Below are 19,975 nucleotides of genomic sequence, written 5' to 3'. Positions count from 1 at the left end.
GAATGTGCCTAGGAGATTATCAATTTCTTATAGGTTGTCCAATTTGTTGGTGTATAATTTTTCATAGTATTCTCTTATGATCCTTCATATCTTAGTTTTATTGATCTTTTCAGTTCTTTTTTAGTCTCTGTTTTGTTAATTTTTGTTCTGATCTTTGTTATTTCCTTTCTTCTATTAATTTAGGGTTTTGTTCTTCTTTTTCTAGTTCCTTCAGATGTAAAGTTAGGTTGTTTGAGATTTTTCTTCTTTCTTAAATTAAGCTTTATCACTATTAATATCCCTCTTATAACTGTTTTGCCACATCCCATAAGTTTTGATATATTGTATTTCCATTTTCATTTGTCTTAACATATTTTCTCTCTCTTTTGCTTTCTTCTTTGACCCATTGGTTTTTCAGTAGCATGTGGCTCAATCTCCACATAAATGTGATTTTTCCAATTTTCTTCTTGTAATTTATTTCTCATTTCATATTGTTGTGATTAGAAAGAGACACCTGATAGGATTTCAATCCTGTAAATATATTGAGTTGTTTTGTGGTCTAAAGCATGATGTAGCCCAGAGGATATTGTATATGCAGTTGAGAAGAATGTGTATTTTGTTGATTTTGAACAAAATAGTCTGTGTGTATCTGTTAAATCTATCTGACTGAATGTGTTAATAAGGGCAATGTTTACTTATTGATTTTATGTCTGGATGATCTATCCGTTGATGAAAGTGGGCTATTAAAGTCTCCTACTATTATTTTATTGTTGTCTACTTCTCCCTTTAGGTCTGCTAATATTTGCTTTGTATATTTAGGTGCTCTTATGTTGGGTGTATTAATATTTACAAATATTATATACTCTTGTTGGATTGACCTCTTTGTTATTATGTAATGATCTTCTTTGTCTCATTAAATCTTCGTTTTAAAGTCTATTTTGTCTGATGTAAGTATAACCACCTAGCTCCATTTTGGTTTCTATTTTGCTTTGACTATTTTTTTTTTTCAATTTTTTTCATTTTCAGTCTGTGAGTGCCCTTACCTATGAAGTGAGTCTCTTGTAGTCAGCATATAAATGGATCTTGGGTGCTTTTTTCCCCATTAAGCCACACTATGTCTTTTGATTGAAGAATGTAGTCTATTTACACTTAAAGGAATTATTGATAAGTATGTACATATTTCTGTTTTGTCAGTTATTTTCTGGACATTTAATAGTCCTTCTGTTTCTTTTCTTTTTCTCTTCCTTTCTGATTTTATTATTTTTTGTAGTGATGTGCTTTGATTTCTTTCTCTCCATATTTTGTGTATCTACTATAGGCTTTTGCTTTGTGGTTACCATGAGGCTTACATATAACAACTTGTATTTAAAACAACCTGTTTTAGTTGATAATTGCTTAAGTTTGATCACTTTCGAAAGCTCTACATTTTTACTCTCCCCCCTCCGCCCCAATGTTTTGTTTTTCTGATGTCACAATTTAGATCTTTTCATCTTGTATATCCTTTAGCAAAGTGGTGTACAGTTGCAGTTAGAGTTGTGTTTGCCCCTTTTGTCTTTTGATCTTCATGCTAGCTTTCTAAGTGAGTAATCCACCTCCTTTATCATATTAGATTATTTTGAATTTTATTGCATATTTACCTCTACCATTAAGATTTATATTTTCATGTTTTTCTGTTATTAATTAGTGTCCTATCATTTCAGCTTAAACAAGCTCCTTTAAAGTTTCTTATAAGGCCAGTCTAGTGGTGAGGAACTTTGTTAGCTTTTGTTTATTTGGAAAATTCTATCCCTCTTTCAATTCTGAATGACAACTTTGAAGGGTAGAATATCCTTGGTTGGAAGGTTTTTTCTTTCAGAATTTGAGTGTATCATGCCACTTCCTTCTGGCCTGCTGTGGTTCTGCTTAAAAATCTGCTGATAGTCTTATGGGGGATCCTTTGTACATAACAAGTTGGGTATTTTTTTTTTTCTTGCTGCTTTTAAGATTCTCTATTTGTTTTTATATTTTTACATTTTAATTGTAATGTGTCTTGATTTGTGTCTTTTTCAATTCCTCTTATATGGAGCATTCTGGGTTTCTTAGATCAAAATATCTGTTTCCTTTCCTGGGTTAGGGGAGTTTTCAGCCATTAGTATATTCAAATAATTTGCTGTCCCTTTCTCTTTCTCTTCTTCTGAGACCTCTGTTAAGTTAATGTTGGTCCACTTGATGTTGTCCTATAAGACTCTTCAGCTATATTCACTTTTTCTTTAATTCTTTTTCTTTCACTCTTTTTTTTATCCTCTCTGATTGGGTGAATTCTGCCATTCTGTCTTCAAGTTCACTGATCCTTTCTTCTGTTTGATCTTTTATTGAAGAGGGTTTATTGCTGAACCCCTCCAGTGTATTTTTCAGTTCACATATTGTACACTGTAGCTCTGCAACTTCTATTTGGTACTTTCTTATATTTTATCTCTCTTTGTTTGTTTTTTTTTTTTTGTTTGTTTGTTTTTTTTTTGGGGGGGGTACACCAGGTTCAATCATCTGTTTTTATACACATATCCCCATATTCCCTCCCTTCCTTGACTCCCTGCCCCGAGTCCCCCCCACCCTCCCTGCCCCAGTCCTCTAAGGCATCTTCCATCCTCGAGTTGGTCTCTCTTTGTTAATGTTCTCACTGTGTGCATCCATTCTTCTCCCAAGCTGGATCAGCTCTTTGTACCTTTTTTCCCCCATCTCTTTATCAGTTAAATTACTTATCTCCATTTCATTACAGACTCTTCCTGAGGTTTTATCTTGTTTTATCTTGTTCTTTGGTTTGGAGCATATTCTTATGTTTCTTCATTTTTCCTTGACTCTTTGTGTTGATTTGTTTACATAAGATAGAAGAGTCACCTCTCCCAGTCTTGAGGATGTGGCTATGTGTAGGAGATAAACCTTATCATTCACCCTGCCCTAGCTCTTGATTGTCTCTTAAACCTTTGTGATTGTCCAAGGAATATATTTTATTTTTAGTGGCTCCTCTGATGCTCTGCAACTTCTATTTGGTACTTTCTTATATTTTATCTCTCTTTGTTAATGTTCTCACTCTGTTTACCCAGTGAGAACACTAGTTGAGGGTATGCTATAACCTTTCAGTGTCCCAAAGAGGAAGATCTCAATCAGCACCTAGATTCAGGCTGATGGGAAGCCAGTTCCTTAGGCAGCTGCTTTTAAATCATGCAAATATATACAATCCTGCGTGGCTGTGAGCATAAGTCCCACTGGCCAGTAGATCCAGGTGACCTAGAAGTGTCCTGTACATGTCAGTCATAAAAATTAGGGCACCTGACAAGTGTATACACTTCTTCCCAGGAGATACTGGTGACGTGTAGTGAGTAAGATGGAGAGTGTAAATATGGTGTCTACCCACCTTCATCCCAAGAGAGCATTTAAGTAGTCCCCATCTACATGTGTGTCAAACCAAAAGCATGCCCCTCAGCCTGAAATTCCAGGACAAGCAAATACACCTACTTTCATAGAAAGACTTGTGCTTCAGTCTGCTGTCTGTGCTATGTCCTGGGTTGGTAACCAGCTAAGAACTGTCTGTCCATTTGTTACAGTCCCATGGGACCCAGGCTCACAAGCCCAGCTAGCCACCAGAGCCAGGTGGTCAAGGGGTCTCCCCTGGGAGGCAGGCATAAAAAAAAGAGCATAAGACATAAAAACCAGGACACCAGATACGTGTAAATGATTCCCTCTGAGAGATCTTGGCACTCTTGAGTGCAGCATAGGAGACTGGAAAGATAGCACTTGTCTTCTGAGGTGTCTGAAACTGATTACAGTCAGCACTGTGTTTTATTAGAAGTTTACCCCTAAGACTGCAGCTATGTGTAAGAAGCTAATAACCTCTTACACAGAAAGACTGGCCTCTTTAGACTGTCACCTCTTGCTGGTCCCTGGAGGTGATAGTCAGTTAAGAACACTTCTGTTGGTTATAGTCCCATGGGATCCATGAGCATATGCCTCACTGGCCACCATAGCCAGGCAATCTAGAGGTGTCCCCTGGCAGCAGCTACAATAATCAAGGTACCTGACAAAGGTATACATTTTATTATGGTATATAACAGCAAGCTAGAGCAAGGCAAATAAAGAACAGAGAGTTGATGTCTACTGACCTCCGTTCCCTGAGAGCCCCACTGTAGGCTCCTTGGTCTGGGTCAAACCCAAAGTCTATGCCTCAGGCAAAAGGTCCAGAACAAGCCAATAGGCCTTTTTCACAGAGAGACTGGAAGTGTGTTTTAGTCAGCTGTCTGTGCAGTGCCCTGGTTTTGATAACCAGCCAAGAATTGTCTCTCCTATTGTTATAGTCTCATGGGACCCAGGATTTCAAGTCAGGCTGGCCACTATAGCCAGCTGATCAAGGGTTCTCCCCTAGGTGGCAGCCACAAGAAGTGAGGCACTAGACATATGTAAAAGCAGCCCTAGGGAGATATTGGCACTCTGGAGCACAGCAGAGGGAGAGTGTAAAGATGGCACTCCTGAGGGTGAAAAAGCCTATGGTTTAAAAAAAAAAAAAAAGAAGGAAAGAAAAAAAGAAAAAGAAAAAGGAACCCACTGCTGGAGTGAGGCAGAATGTGCAAAAATGGCTCCTGCCAGCCTCTGTTCCTGGATATTATCTAGCAGTCTTCGAGATGTGTAAGTTAGATGCCTGCCCCTTGGGTCAATATTTTAAGGTAGGCAAATAAACCTCTTTTTACAGAGTATCTGGGTGCTTTCCAAATGTTTGCTTCTGCACTGGGGCCTGGGGTAAGTTAAGAACTACATTTCAGTTCACTATAGCCTGTGGGTCTCATATATGTGAGCCCCATTGATTTTCAAAGGTAGATGTTTTAAGTGCTCTTTCTCAGGGGCAGGTCTTAAAAGTTGGAGTGCCTGATATAGGGTTCAAACCCTTAGCTGCTCAGGGAGGAGCTCCAGGTTTTGAGTTCCTTCCAGATTGTGGGTTGCCAAGTTGGGGGCAGGGTTTATGATGATGTTATGTCTTAGCCTTTCCTTATCATTTCAATGTAGAGTTTTCTTGTACTCTAAATGTGTAGCAATAGTTCAGCTAGTTTTTGCTTTGTTTTTTGTTTGTTTGTTTGTTTTGTTTCATTTTTCCAGAGGAAATTCTTCCATATGTAGTAGAAGATTCAATGTGTCTGTGGGAGGAGGTGAGTTCAAGATCTTTTTATGCTGCCATCTTGAACTTGCCCGCAAATATGACTTTCTCATAATTCTGTCTTGAAGTCCAGGATCACATGATCAACACTATGTTTGTATGTAATTTCTTGTAACAGAAAAACAGTTTACCCTGGATTTTGATGGCCTATACATTTTTCTTTCAACCCCAGAATTGGGAAGGCAGAAAATTTTATTTGACTTCCAATGTTCAGAGACAGGTAGAATGATGACTCTCAAGGGAAATTGCTTTATAATACATGCTTTAGAGTATGCATCTACCAAAGTGCCTTGAATATTTGTTAATTACATATTAATACACACATGTTAGTTTCCAGAAAATTTATTGAATGAATTTATTGAATGGATTGGAACATAGTCTAAGATATTTATATAAAAGTCAGGGGACATGAAAAAAGAATATGTCAGTCAGCAAACTGGAAATTTTTGTATAGCATATTTTCATATTTTTTCTTTAGAAGAGGAAAAGGCAAATAGAAAGCTTTAAGAATTTAATGTATTTAAATTTAAGATATACATTAAATCAGAGATAATGTTGTCTTGAGTAGCAGGACCTGACTTAGGAGAATGAGTCTGATTTAACAAACTTGTCTTGCTGTGTAAAATAAAGAAATTGTGCCACTACTAATTAGACTCTTGCAGTGGGCATAAAGACAAAATAATTCAAGAAAAAGACAGCATTTTAAAGAAAATGTGTAAGAACTTTGTCATGCATTAACAGAATTGGAAGTGCATTCCAATGCACTGGTGAATGGGGGTAATGGTTGCCATAAAGGATCTGAGAAACTAGTCAGAGACTAACGCAGCTTTAGTGTTCACATCCATTCTCTTTAGAAAATTATCTGAGAACATACATAAGTTCTCTGACTCAAGTTCTCTGACTTTCCTCTGACAAGCCTTAGTAAATATTCAGTGGAGGCTGACCTTTGCCCAGAAAGTTCATTTCTGTTGCAACGTACCATCAGGCATATACCTCTGTAAAAATCATCTTTGTGTACTCATCATGTATTACCACAAATATTCCTAGTTTTATTTATACCCTGGAAATACTTTTCCAGAAAATAAAACATAAAGATGGAAAATTGTCTTTATTATCCTTCCACAACTTTTTTTTTTTTTTTTAACTTTACTTCTGCCTGGAAAGCTCTTGGCCTACATACCTGTGCATCTCACTCCTTTCTGACTTTTGCTTACATCTCACTTGCTAAAACAGACCTTCTCTTTTTTATAGGAAAGGACATTCTCCCATCACTGTCACTTTCTATTTTTTTACCCTTCTTTGTTCTTCCTCATGCCACTTATCCCCACTTGACATAGGCATATTTCTTGTTTATGGTGTCTGCCCCACTTGGACATAAGCTCCGTAAAAACAAAGTATTTGTCTGTTTTGATTCATGGTTGTTCTGCTGTACTAGCACAGTGTCTGACCTTTGTTGAACAAATGAATGGATTTCCTCTCCTCTGTGCTCAGAGGAAATTTTTGCCTAAGGGTTCCTTGTAATAAACTTGAGGTATTACTTATTCCATTAAATTGGTCCAGTACCAATGTGTATTTTGTTAGAATTTCTAAATGAATATCAATACCAACAAATGTCTTAATACCTAAGGCAGAGGCTTAAATGAGAGAATTTCAAAAGGTAGAGAAAAATGTATTTTGAGTATTTTCGGTACAAACCAAAATTCAATCTTTTTTTTTTGGCCAGTTTTTTCTGTACACCAAAGTGAATCAGCTGTATTTATACACATATCCCCATATGCCCTTCCTCCTGTGACTCCCTCCCACCCTCCCTATCATAGCCTTCTAAGTTATCACCCATCATGGAGTTGATCTCCCTATGTTATGCAGCAACTTCCCACTAGCTATCTATTTTACGTTTGGTAGTGTATGTATGTCAATGCTACTCTCTCACTTCATCTCAGCTTCCCCTTCACCCCCACACCCCCTCCGAGTCCTCAAGTCCATTCTCTACATCTCCATCTTTATTCTTGCCCTGTCACTGTGTTCATCTGTACCATTTTTTTTTTAGCTTCCATATATATATGTTAGCATATGGTATTTCTTTTTCTCTTTCTGGCTTACTTCACTCTGTGTGAGTTTTTTTTTTTTTTTTAATTGGTTAATCACAAAGTGACAGCCTGAGTATTATATACTAAAAATTGGAAAATTTGACATGTGATTATTAGCATATCACCTTATTCTCCTTAATACAAAAGCAAAATTACAGGAAATGAAATTAAAAGATACATAAAAAAGTGAAGTGTTTACAAATATATGAATTATTATTGCATTTATAATAAGATTTTTTGAATTGCTTGTGTATGTGTAACAATCTTCCTAAAAGAATGGCCAGATTATCTTTACTGGAAAAGATATAATTTACTACTCCTCCCCTGTAAGGTTAAGTAACCAGTAGTACAAAGAAAAAGTGGGATCTGTACAACACCAATACTGACAATTTATACTATCCCATTTAAATTACTGTTTGGCTAATTATTTTTAACATTACCATAAAAGTTAAGATTTATTGGTTAGCCTAGGTAAAAACCATTTTTTTGCATTAATGGTTTAAAATTGGAGGTAAATTAATCCTCTGAATAGGCTAAAATCTATCTGAAAAGGATTAAATCATCTTATCAGCTGACCTCTTTATTGTTTATGAAATGGAAATCTAGAATCAATGATAAATAAATGTTTAGAATATGAAATGATAGTTCAAAAGAATTGTGTTTGTGTGTGAGTTTAGTTACATTTACCCTTCTGTCATTCCTTTATTTCATATATGTGTATTTCATATATATATGTACAGACACATACACACACCTAGGAAATATATGTAAAATATAATCTCATCAAATCACTGACTATCTATATGTGTAAAACTAATTTTATATAGTAGCAAAACATGCCAGAAAATGTTTTAGGCATTGGTTACACAAAGTTCCAGTTATAATAAACTCATAATCGTAATCTTCTAGGTAAAAAATAAATATTTTTATTTATATATGTGCATATTATAATAGAATAATAGCCACTGAAAGATGTACATGTCCTAAACCTTGGCTTAACATATTAACATATTAAAATAACTATTTTAAACTACTATGCTTGTGGTAATGTTACAGCATGAATAAAAAAACTAATATACATGTATACATGTATACATATTCCTAGAAATTCATATTTATTTACATATATGTGAATACACACATATATAATCTTAATAAATATATCTTTAAATGAGTAAAATAATGTTAGATAAGGGAAACAGGGATTATAGAAGGGAAAGGGATTGCTATATTTTAAAAGGCTAATGATAAAACAAAAGGTGATTTTTAAAAGCTCTTTGATAAGGTGACATTTGAGCAGAGACTTAAGTGAGGTGAAAGACTAAGCCTTAAGGGTATCTGGGACAAGACTATTTCAGGCAGGGGTACCAGAGATGGGCATGCCCTTAGGAAGTTTGAAGACTGTCCAGGAGCCGGTAAGCCTGGAATAGAGCAAGTGAGGAACAGGGTGGTAGGAAATCTGAGAGCTTCTCAAACTCTCTGTGGTTAAAAAATTCTTCAATTGGAGTTTTTTTAGGGTACATTTTGTCACAAGCTGATAATATTTTTTTATAAAATATAATTAAAATGATTTGCTAGAAACACAATTTTAAAGTAAGTGTAGATCTATAAAATGCAACCCAAATTTTGGAGTCAACACAAAAAACAAACTTTAATAACTATAAGCATAACAAACATAGGAAAAAAGAAAAAAGTTACAAAATCCATATTCTATTAATGAAAATGGCATGAGCAGGAAATAATAATTTGTGGACCATAGACCCTACTTTGAATTCTTCTGATGCTTATGGACCATTTAAGGAAACTTTTTTCCTGAGTGATACTGGAAGCCATTGAAAGGTTTTGAACAGAAATATTTTTCAATTTACATTTTATAAGTATTATTCTGACTATCTGTGGAGAATAGATTTTGGTGAGCACATATGAAAGCAGCCAAACAAGTTTGGAAATTACTGAAAAATATACAAAGGAATGAAGGCCTCAGTAAATCCAAGTGGTGGTCAAAGTGGTGAGATATGTTGGAATTACAAACATATTTAGAAGACAGAGCCAATAAGATTTACAGATGGACTTTTTAAAATATGATATATTAAGTGAAGTCAAATTCGAATAAAGATCTGGGAAACTTAGTATGTTGAAATATGGAGTTACTTGAGGAAAAGTTGGGGAGGAGCAGATTTGGTATTTAAGGGTGGATAGTCAGGAGTTTATGTTCAAGTTTTTACATATTTTTATATTTTTAGCTCTGTGTAACAAATTGCTGCAGACTTAGCATCTAAGAACACCAACCATTCATTATCCTACAGCTGCTATAAGTCAGAACTTTGGGCTTGACTTGACAGGATTCTCTGCTCAGGGTCTCACAAGGCTGAAATCAAAGTGTCTGCCACTCTGGGATTCTCATCTAGAGCACAGCATACTCTTAAAAGTTTAAGGCAGAATTCAGTTCCTTGAACTCTAGGCCTCATGTGCTGTTCTTGTTGTCTGTGGACCCAAGGTCATTCTCAGCTCCTAGAATTCTGTGCCAGGTGGTATTCTCCTTGATAAGGCAGTTGCTTGCTCAAGACCAGCAGGAGAATTTTCCTAGTCAGCTACCAAGCAATCCTCTGTGAAGTAACATAATCATGGAGTGACTACCTCATCATCTTGATGAGGTTATGATGAGGTTATATCATCTTGATGATATATCATAACCTAATCAGTGGAGCAACTATCACCTCATTTCCTAGGACCCTCCACAGTCAAAAGGAGGGAATTATTCAGATCAAATATACCAGAAAGCAGGAAACTTGGGGACCATCTTAGAATTCTGCATACCACAGAGACCTATTTGATATCTGAGTGGAAGCATCAAGTAAACAGTTAAATATAGAGGTCTGAAATTCAGAGGGGTGATCTGAGTTGGAGATACATGTTGGAACATTACATTGACTGTTTTACACTTACACTCTCTCCTCCTATTTGTATTTTCATCTTCACTGTCTTGATCTGTACCACAGGAGACTGACATTTATAGACAACATTTCCTGGGCTCCTGACTCAGACTCCAAGGTTCCTTCAGCCAATGGATAGCAGAGGCTTTCAGAGAGTCTGGACATTTCTCAGACAATGGCTTCCTGCCTCTACTGCCAAAGCTTCTTTTTGGGTGCTTCTCCTCTGCTGTGCCAGTTATCCAATAATCTGATGACACCATTTTTTTTTTTCCATTTTCCTCTTCAGCCTAGGATTAATAATAGCTCTCTACTCTTTTTAGTCCTTTGCATACTTCCCCATTCCCTCACCATCTCCTTAAGACTTTGGTAAATAGTCCTTTTGCTAAACTACATTTTGCTATTCCTTTGAATTTTTGCTCTTCCCCACCAATATCACAATAGCATAGGTATCACCAGACAAAGAAAAATAAAACAACTGTCTGAAATAATTTAGTTCACTAGTGGGAGAAATAACCTAGTTCCTAAGTGAGCATCTTTTCAGATAGCTGAGATTCATGTGGTCAAGCTGAAATTAGAGCTCATTACCAAGCTGAAGGATTTTCAAAAGGGCTCATTATCATGGTTTAGTTAAAAGGCTGTATTATATCTGTGATATAAAATATACTCAAAAAGCAATTGAAAAACAGATAAACCACTCTATTGAAGACTTAGAAAAGAAAAACAGATCTGTAAACCTTCTATATCTTTAGCACAGACCCTGGATTAAAAGGTGTTGAATGGGGAAAATAGAGATGATCTTAAGAGGCTACAAGAAGACTTAGCCAAGGGGGAATGACAAAAGAGGAAGTGACAGTAGGAGTATGTTAAGTACATGTTTCCCTGACCAGTTCTGAGAATGGCATCAAGTAAAAATGCATTTGGATTTAAAGGCTGCTCTCAACAGTACCTAAATAACTTGAAGTTGCTGTCTTAAGTATCAATGTGAAAATATCTAGGTCAAACTCATAGATTACTATTAATAAATTGACTTTTTACTTCAACCAAGACAAATATTTCCCAACTGCTACAAGAACATCCCCATCCCCTTGAGAAGGAAAGGTTTAATGGCATTGATTGAGCAATGGCAGTGTGTGTGAATGGTACAGTTTGACATGGTAGTTATAACAGACTGCTGTCAGTTTGAATTCCAAGGCTCACATGTAATCACTACAAATATACATATTGTTTAATATCTGTGAGCCTCTATTTACTGACATGCAAAATAAAAAATAGCATTACCCACCTCAATATTATGTTATGAAGATTATATAAGATAATGCATGTCAAGTGTCAGGCAGAAGGTAGACATTCAATAAATTTCTTCAGTTTTTTGAATTAAATCATAATAAAACTAACTCAAACTATGATATAAAAATATTCTTAGATATATTGGATGGGTGCCACTGCCAATACATTCTATAAAAAGAGAGACAATTATATATGCAATCTTTCATGCAAATGTATTGAATTCAAAACAGATATTAGAAGCTTTTGCCTGTGTGTAGCACAGGGATACTAAAAAATAAGCACTTAATATAAATCTATATGTAAAATAATTTTCTCCACCCATTGACATTTCAGACTTTAGAAATAACTTAAATGGATTCACCTTTCCTCAGTTTATGGCCAGTGTTTATAGAAACACAGATTAGAGTAGAAATCACACCAAACTCATGGCAGCAACTAGAGACATGTGGCACACATGTTATTAAATCATCCTGCTCCCCAAATGTATACAATTAACTCCAAGCCTTTATTCAGACTATAAATAACCAGAATAAACCTATGGGGGAATTTCATGAGTTACATTTTACAATGCAGAATTAGAGTCTTCTGAAAATTCTCCTATAAACATACTGAGCACTGGTATTAGAAAAACTGCTAATCTAGAAAGTGCTAGTGTACAAAGTGTACTAGTGCAGAAAATTATCGTCACTGATGGCAAGTCTGACCACAGAAAGTCCTGCACCACAGTAAATGAGGATATATATATATTTTTTTTTATTAACCCATATGTCCCCTACTATAGAACAAACCAATACAATGGGAAGAAATAGGAATATATTCATGCCTTTTAAGAGCTGGAATTTAAAATGCTTTTCCAAATTCAAATTATAGCCTCATTTTTTCTATATTTTGAAATATGAGCAAAGTAAACTTCCACTAGCCTTTTGAAAGTCCCTCTGGCCTTTTCACAGTGGTTTTGTCCCCTGTATTGTGAACTGGTTTCCCCAACAATGATAGAAATGTCTTTTCCCCTCAGAGATGGAGGAAACAGGCAGAGTTCTTCACTAAGTGGAAGAGACATCACTGATACTGAGCCAAATTTGGAAAACAGTATTGAGAAATAAGGAGCTTAATGAAGGATGGAAAAAGCTGGCTATCTATTGCCTGGGGCTAGGTCCCCAGAGACCTGAATTAATATATAGGAAGATACAAAAAAAAAAAAAAAAGGTATAGGAAACAATAAGAATTGAGTAAAGATAATGTATTTATAAATAAATTCTCTTGGGTGTGAAATTTATCTTTTTGACTCAGATAGCTATATATTACTGAGTAAATTTGTCATTCAGATGTGATCTGACTTTAAATATAATCTGTAAAATTGTGAGAAGTACTCATGTACACATACATAGACTTGGTTTTATTATGTAATTATTGAATACTACATAAGAGTAGGCTAAATAATATCCAATCAAGTAATTTACTTTCTTTGACGTATGATAGTTGTCTCACGCAAGGATTCAAGTATATTTGGAAGGAAGCATTATTTTGGTAATTATGTAAGAACCAGTGGGAATTTCTCTGTAGCCATGTTACACTTTTAAAATATGTAAACTAAATTGAACCTACACTGCAACTGCAGCTATAGCATATTTGCCAAGGACAAAGGGCACAAAGAAATTCAAGTTTTTATTTATTCATAAGCATGTGGAATTAAATAATATTTCTGCAGCTGTTCTTTTATCATTTCTACTTTACATTATTACCTGATTATCTCCTGAAAAAATGCTTGATTATCCTTTGGGACAGTTTTATATTATTTTCTGATTTTATTACTAATGGTTAAATATTAATTTAATTTAGTCATAATACTGCCCTTATCATCATTACTGTTAAGGCAAATTTTGAATGTCTCTTTTGCAACATTATAAAAATACTAAATACTTAGTATACCTTCACTAATATACTTAAGTAAGAATTTTCTTAATTCTCTAATCTCTCCTTGCTTACAAAATCACCCCTAATTGAGGGAGCTATTTTGCCTTAGAAATAAAAATGTTATAAATGGGATGTATGATAAGATTTTATTTTTTTAATCTCACTGTTGAGATTCAGAAGTGTTGGGCCATATAAATTTTGATGGTAACGTCCTCTCTTTTCTACCACATGAACTCCTAGACAGAAAACTGATCTTTTCAGGGGATTCATTATACTGTCTTGGGTTACTTTTCATTTTATATTGCCTTCGGATATTTTTCATTTAAGGAATGGGGTTTGGACTCAAAGTTATATATCTGCCCTCTTCTCTCTCCCTACATACACTGCTATGTATCTGCCATTCCTGCTTTCAGGCACTGCTTATGTATAAAATATATGGAAAATATTCACTAGCAAGTATATTCCCCCTGGTTGTCTTTTGCAATCCTAACCTAAAGGGAGAGGTAGCCTAGTTAATTTTTGTACTGATTATCAATGCTTGACAATCTTTGTTTCACATTCTCTAAAATCATTAAAACCTCAGACCACTATCTACACTGACATCTGGGAGATTATTAATTATGCATATACTTTACTGTCATTAAAGTTTCCTTGGAAGCTGTTTGTTTCATTAAGCTAGGCATTGCACGGAATAACTTTATCTCACATTTTACAGTCTCCAAGAATATTTAAGAATACAGATATTAGCTAGACTTTTCATATTTTGTGTTCAAGAATTTCTGCTTCAAGTAAGGCAAATACTTTTGTCATTACCTTTGATTTTTATATCCTAACAAAGGCCTGCTCTTACCTGTCAGTTTTTCACTTGAAGTGCTTAAGTGAGGAATGAGAGTGCCCTAAGTGTAACATATTTGATTTCTGTCACTTTATACAGGCTTTTCCTAGTTATACTCTATTTGTGCTTCTTCCCATAAAAACCTACAAGAAAGGGGTAGCTTAGAGACATTATTGTTTCCTAGGGAAAGCTGAAAGAACCCATGGCAAACGTGTTGCTTTATCTCTCTTCTGGGCTTGAAAACTTGCTTTTCTCTTGTTCCCTATGGCTGTAACAAAACTGTATCCCTACCTTTTTTTTTTTCTGATGAATTTGTCATTTGGAATTGTTTTGGGGGCTTCTGGATTTTAGACTTGATTCATTGCTAAAGTTGGCTTCTTGCTACAAAATTACAGATCCTAAACCTTAATGTTGAGGGGACCTGAGAACAAACACATAGCAATATAATCCTTAACAATCCACATGCCAGATTTGGAAATTTTTACTTTCCTGTTTTACAAATATTGAAAGTGAGATGATCCTGATATCTTTTATATAATAAACTTTATATTTAAATCATTTTAATGAGAAATGTGTCCAAAGAGAGTAGTTTATAGATTGTTTGGATATGTAAAATATACTTTATACGATCCTTTGTAAAATACACATATAGCTTTGGGTTTCAGATGATGTCTGTTTTATGAAATGAAAGAATGATGATCAAGATAACAAAGTTTTATTTTTCTTTTCATTACGAGTGGCATCTTTAGCTCTGAAACTGATGAGTATGTGACATAACCCTTCATTTGATAAAGGGTGTCTTAAAGTATAAGAATTGAGTCATGATTTTAGTAAGAAATGAATCCAAAACTATAATTATTTAAATCAGCAATTGTAGGAAGTATTTTAGTGATAAGTATTTAGTGACAAATAATATTTATTCATTCCTTTAATATAAAGTAAAGACAGATGCTTTCTGTCCCCCACACCCAGGGTTAACATTTCTCTGGTACTTCTTGTTTATAATTTGCTTCAAAATAATTAAAAACTATAATTTCTACTATCAACAATGGTGTGGGTGCCAAAGGTGAAGAAGTAAATTTTACAAGAATAAAATGCCTCTGTTTTCACAGAAAAACATTTTATTTTTGAAGCAGGGAAATATTTAAATATCTGCATGTGAATTTAGGGGAAAATTTTCAGCAAATAATAAAATTACTGAAAAATTGTAGAGAGTCAAATTGTATATTAAATGTCATTAATGTGGAGAAATATTCTTTAATAATGGAATTATTAATACATCAATATTTCCATAAATAAGTTCTTGGTGATTCAGGTATTGGACTTCTCTAGCAATATACATAATGTACGAGAAAGTGTGAAAGTTTTATTTTCTCAAATTAAAAACTTACTGAACCATTGGTCAGGCTCTTAGTAAATATGACACCACATTAATCAAATGTCATTCTCAGCTCCCCATCAACACTAAATAAATCCCTCATGAATTAAATTTCTCTAAATACACATGAAGAAAAAAGGAGTGTGGTTAAACGACAATGAAACGTATTTCAGGGAAGGAAAGTCAAGAGGCTATAACTGATTGGAAGGGCAGAGGGGCTAAAACATAAAGTACTTGCTGAAATAAGAAGTCTGTGGAGTCACCACACAGAGCCATGAGAGTCTGAAATCACCAATCATCATGGAAAATTGGGATGACTCATGGGGCTAAAACAATGAGTTTGAGTAAGAATAGACATGTAAAATGACTGTAACACCACGTTTCCTCCTTCTGTATGTGAAGCCACAAAATTGAAGCTTCCCATTCTCCTCAAGAAAACTTGATGTATCTCTTCATTAACAGAGACCCAGAGAGACTCTTGAGTGAGACAGCCAGGCAGAGCAGAGGTCAGGTGTGGGAGTTAGAAGAGCAAATAAAAAATGAATGCTGAAGAGCCAAAGTTTCAGTTTCTTGTGCTCAACTGCTAATGTATCGACATCCAGATCTATGCTGTTCCAAGTGGAGGATTGCTGACCTAAAAACTGGAAGGCCACAATGAAATGCTCTGACATACTAGTGTCCTCTTATAAAAAGAGGAAAGATCATTGCTGACCAGATCACCACAAAGTACCCCAGTCACAAGCTTCTGGGCATGTCTCAATCTTCAATATAAATTGAAAGCCAAGGATCACCATCATGAAATACTATAGTACAAAATTGGAAATCAGAAGCTAGAACAAACCCAGACAAAGATTACAGGAATAAGAATGGAGAAAGAGAAATGGAACCATATTCCAAGTTCCTCAATCAGATGTCAATAATTGACAGCATATGGGGGGGGAGCCGAGGGAGGAAGGAAATACGGGGATATGTGTATAAAAACAGATGATTGAACTTGGTGTACCCCCAAAAATAATAAATAAATAAATAAAATTAAAAAAAATAATTGACAGCATAAAATAGTAAGAAGGGGATAATAGAAATAGAACAATCATTTCTAAAGAAGGGTATTTGAAAAGACAACAGAAGATATGATCTAGAAATGTCACTGGGGAGCAATGAGGTCATTGAGCTAAGAGCCTAATCCTAACATATAAAAACTATTTCCACACACACACACACACACACACACACACACACACACACACACACACACACACACCCTGAAAAAATATCTGAGAAGCCTGTAGGGAAAGCTATACCTGAAGGAATTGGCCACATCTGAAGGGGAATTTTTTCTGAAAAAATCTACAGATTCACTTACAAATTACAAACCTCTGTCATTCTACTAACTTGTGGGAAGTAAGTATAATGAATAATTTTACCACATGGAAGCAAGATAATTGGGAAAGAAATAAAAGAACATCTATTTGCATTTTTCATTCATATTTCATATCCTACTTAAGGTTGCCCAATGGCCTGTTACCCAAGACAAAATTATTTTCTTTGCTTTTTTCCAATTTAAATTCTTCTCTAAGGCATAATTGCTGTGGGTTCAAAATTGCAAAGAGAGCTTGTGACATTTAGCATGATAGCATTTGCAAGACTCAGCAAATCAATAGTTGTTGAGTCTAATAGTCTCCTATGTGTCCTACTATTGCCTGCTAGTGTTATCAGTATCAACCCAGTCATCAGACAGGTATTCCCTAATGAGTAAAGATAGCTGGGAGAAAAGAAACATAAATGTTAGCAACGTAAAGCATTTGTGTAATGAATTTGGAACCTAGAGAAGGTTTGTGATTTTTAGCAATATTTTTCAGTAAGGCAAAGTAACCCATAAGAATTTTATATTTTGAGTTGTTACAGACATCGTTCAATCTGCACTTATTTCAAGTGAAATAAAATACTAGTCAACCACACATCTACACTTTTGACAAAATTTCACAGCCTTTTATATTTCTACATATTTTCTTCTGAAAAGTGCAAAAAGTGCTACCATACTAATTTGAATACTGGTATATTTTTTGCTAAGAACAAATATACAGGGAAAGGTTTTGGGTGTGCTTGTGTAAGGGTGTGTTTTAGTGTCTAATGCAAAAGACTTCTTTCCATTGGTATTGATTATCTAGGATAATAGGAAAACTTTGTCATCATTTCAATGTGCTTTATACTTTGAGGAGATATATGTCAAAAGTTGTTGTACTTACCTCTGTGTATACTGTGTAGCATATATATGTAATTTCAACAAATGAATCAGAAGACTGGTTGCAAAAAGCACTTGTAATATTTCCTAAAAATGAAGTATTGAACAAAAGCAAAAAGAAAATGATAAAACCAAAATCCACTTAGTAAAGCTATCCTGGTTTAAGTGTATATTATCTCAGGACAATTAAGTAAAAATGCCAGCAAATAAAAAGAAAAGATAGTTATATGACTTGAAAAATGACAGATGATCACCAGATACTGTCTTATATACATTTATATTTCACATGCAGTAATTGCTTTTGAAGAATAAAGCAAAAAAACTTGGTATAAATTATGATAGAGATATTATTTGATCAAAATTATTTTGAATAAATATTACTGTTTTAATCACTAATTTGCCTAAATCAACAAATACTTGTAAGTATAACAATGGTTTATCTTTTACCACTGTTCTAATGCACATCCTTACATTTGAGAACTGAAAGCTCATTCATATGAAAGCCCAACTGGCTGATAATCATTTTTATCCTTGGAAGAGTGTTGGATCCATCCAAATATCAATCCTTATGTTAAATGAATAGAGGATTGTCAGTGGCATTTCAGGCATCAGAAATTTATCACAATTTGCTTTATGCTGTTTTATTTATATTTAACAGAGGGGGTGTTTATTTTCTAGTAATTAAAAGCAATCTGTAAAAATGATTCTATGTTTTTATTGATAAAAATATATGTATTAGTAATTTTTGTTTTATTTTATTGCTGTAATTGGCTAGTTTAGCCAATCCCAGAAAATGGTTTTGAAGGCAAATTGTAGTTGTTTGCTTTTAAAAATTCAATGTTTTATCTTTAGGCATCAACCATAAAAATGATATCATGAGGATTTATTTCCATGTTACTTCTTGGATTGGTGTATATGGAGATTTATGTTTATTTAAATAGTCTACTAATATTGATGGGACTTATTTAAAATTATACTGGAGATATTTTTTTCTTCCAGTTTTATTGAGATATGATTGTCATACAGCCCTATATAATTTTAAGGTATAGAACATAATGTTTTGACTTACATATATTATCAGATGATTACCACAATAAGTTTAGTGAACATCCATCCTCTCATACAGTTAGAAAATAGCAGAGAAAGAAAAACTTTTTCCTTGTGATAAGAACTCTTAGGATTTACTCTCTTAAAAACTTTCATGTATAACATATAGCAGTATTAATTATATGAATCATGTTGTACTTTGTATCCCTAGAAATTGTTTTTCTTATAACTGAAAGTTTGTGCTTTTTGACCACCTTCATGAAATTCCTCCTCCACCTTTCTTTCAATCAGGGGATTGTGGGACAGAGGAGCCAAAAAGCTTGTATAAATAGATAAAGAACAGTGTGTAACCTAATTTCCCTTTTGAAGGCCAAAGACTAATATATAGGTTGAAAGGAATAACGAGGTCATGGGGTCTTTGCCTAACTTTCTATTTGGGTCTGTAAAGAGCATTCAATCAGAGAAAAATCAGCAATATGATATGGTTAGATCAAAGGATTGGGGTAAGGAAGGGGTTGAAAATTTATTGTGTATTCCTATAGGAGGCTGAGAAGCTAGCTGAATGTTGTCAGGAGACCATGGTAAAGGGGTCAGTCTAGCCAATGACCTTGTGTTGGAAATCTGTATGGTGGACTTTCCATCTTTGCCTGAGACAAGGACAATAAATCATAATATGATTGTTGGCAGACTTTAGCTACCAACATATCTCCTATAAACTAGACAGACAGGGAGAGTCCTGCTGCAGATAGCAGAAGAATATCAGAGGTGGAGTCAAAGCCTCTCTCCTCTGCTGCCATTAGAATTGGTTCAGCTTTCTTTTATCCTGTCAACATCTGGAAGTGAGAGGGAGAAATGAGACAAATACAAAAGAGACAATTTAAAATTATAAGAAAAGATTCTCTAAAAAGACTATTCATGCAAATTATTGAATTGGTCTGAATTTACCAAAGTGGACTAAATCCACCCCCTCTACTCTGTGTCTTTAGCTTGATTGAAGTTTCATTAGGCAGATCACATCACCTATTAAAAATTTTTATACACCCAAATATAGTGTGTAAATTCAGCTGCAATATAAAAATTCCTACAGAAGAGAA

Source organism: Hippopotamus amphibius, chromosome 10 (assembly GCF_030028045.1).
Source record: "Hippopotamus amphibius kiboko isolate mHipAmp2 chromosome 10, mHipAmp2.hap2, whole genome shotgun sequence".
In the NCBI taxonomy this organism is placed as follows: domain Eukaryota; kingdom Metazoa; phylum Chordata; class Mammalia; order Artiodactyla; family Hippopotamidae; genus Hippopotamus; species Hippopotamus amphibius.
The sequence above is the reverse complement of the archived record's forward strand: the minus strand, read 5'-3'. Positions refer to the sequence as shown.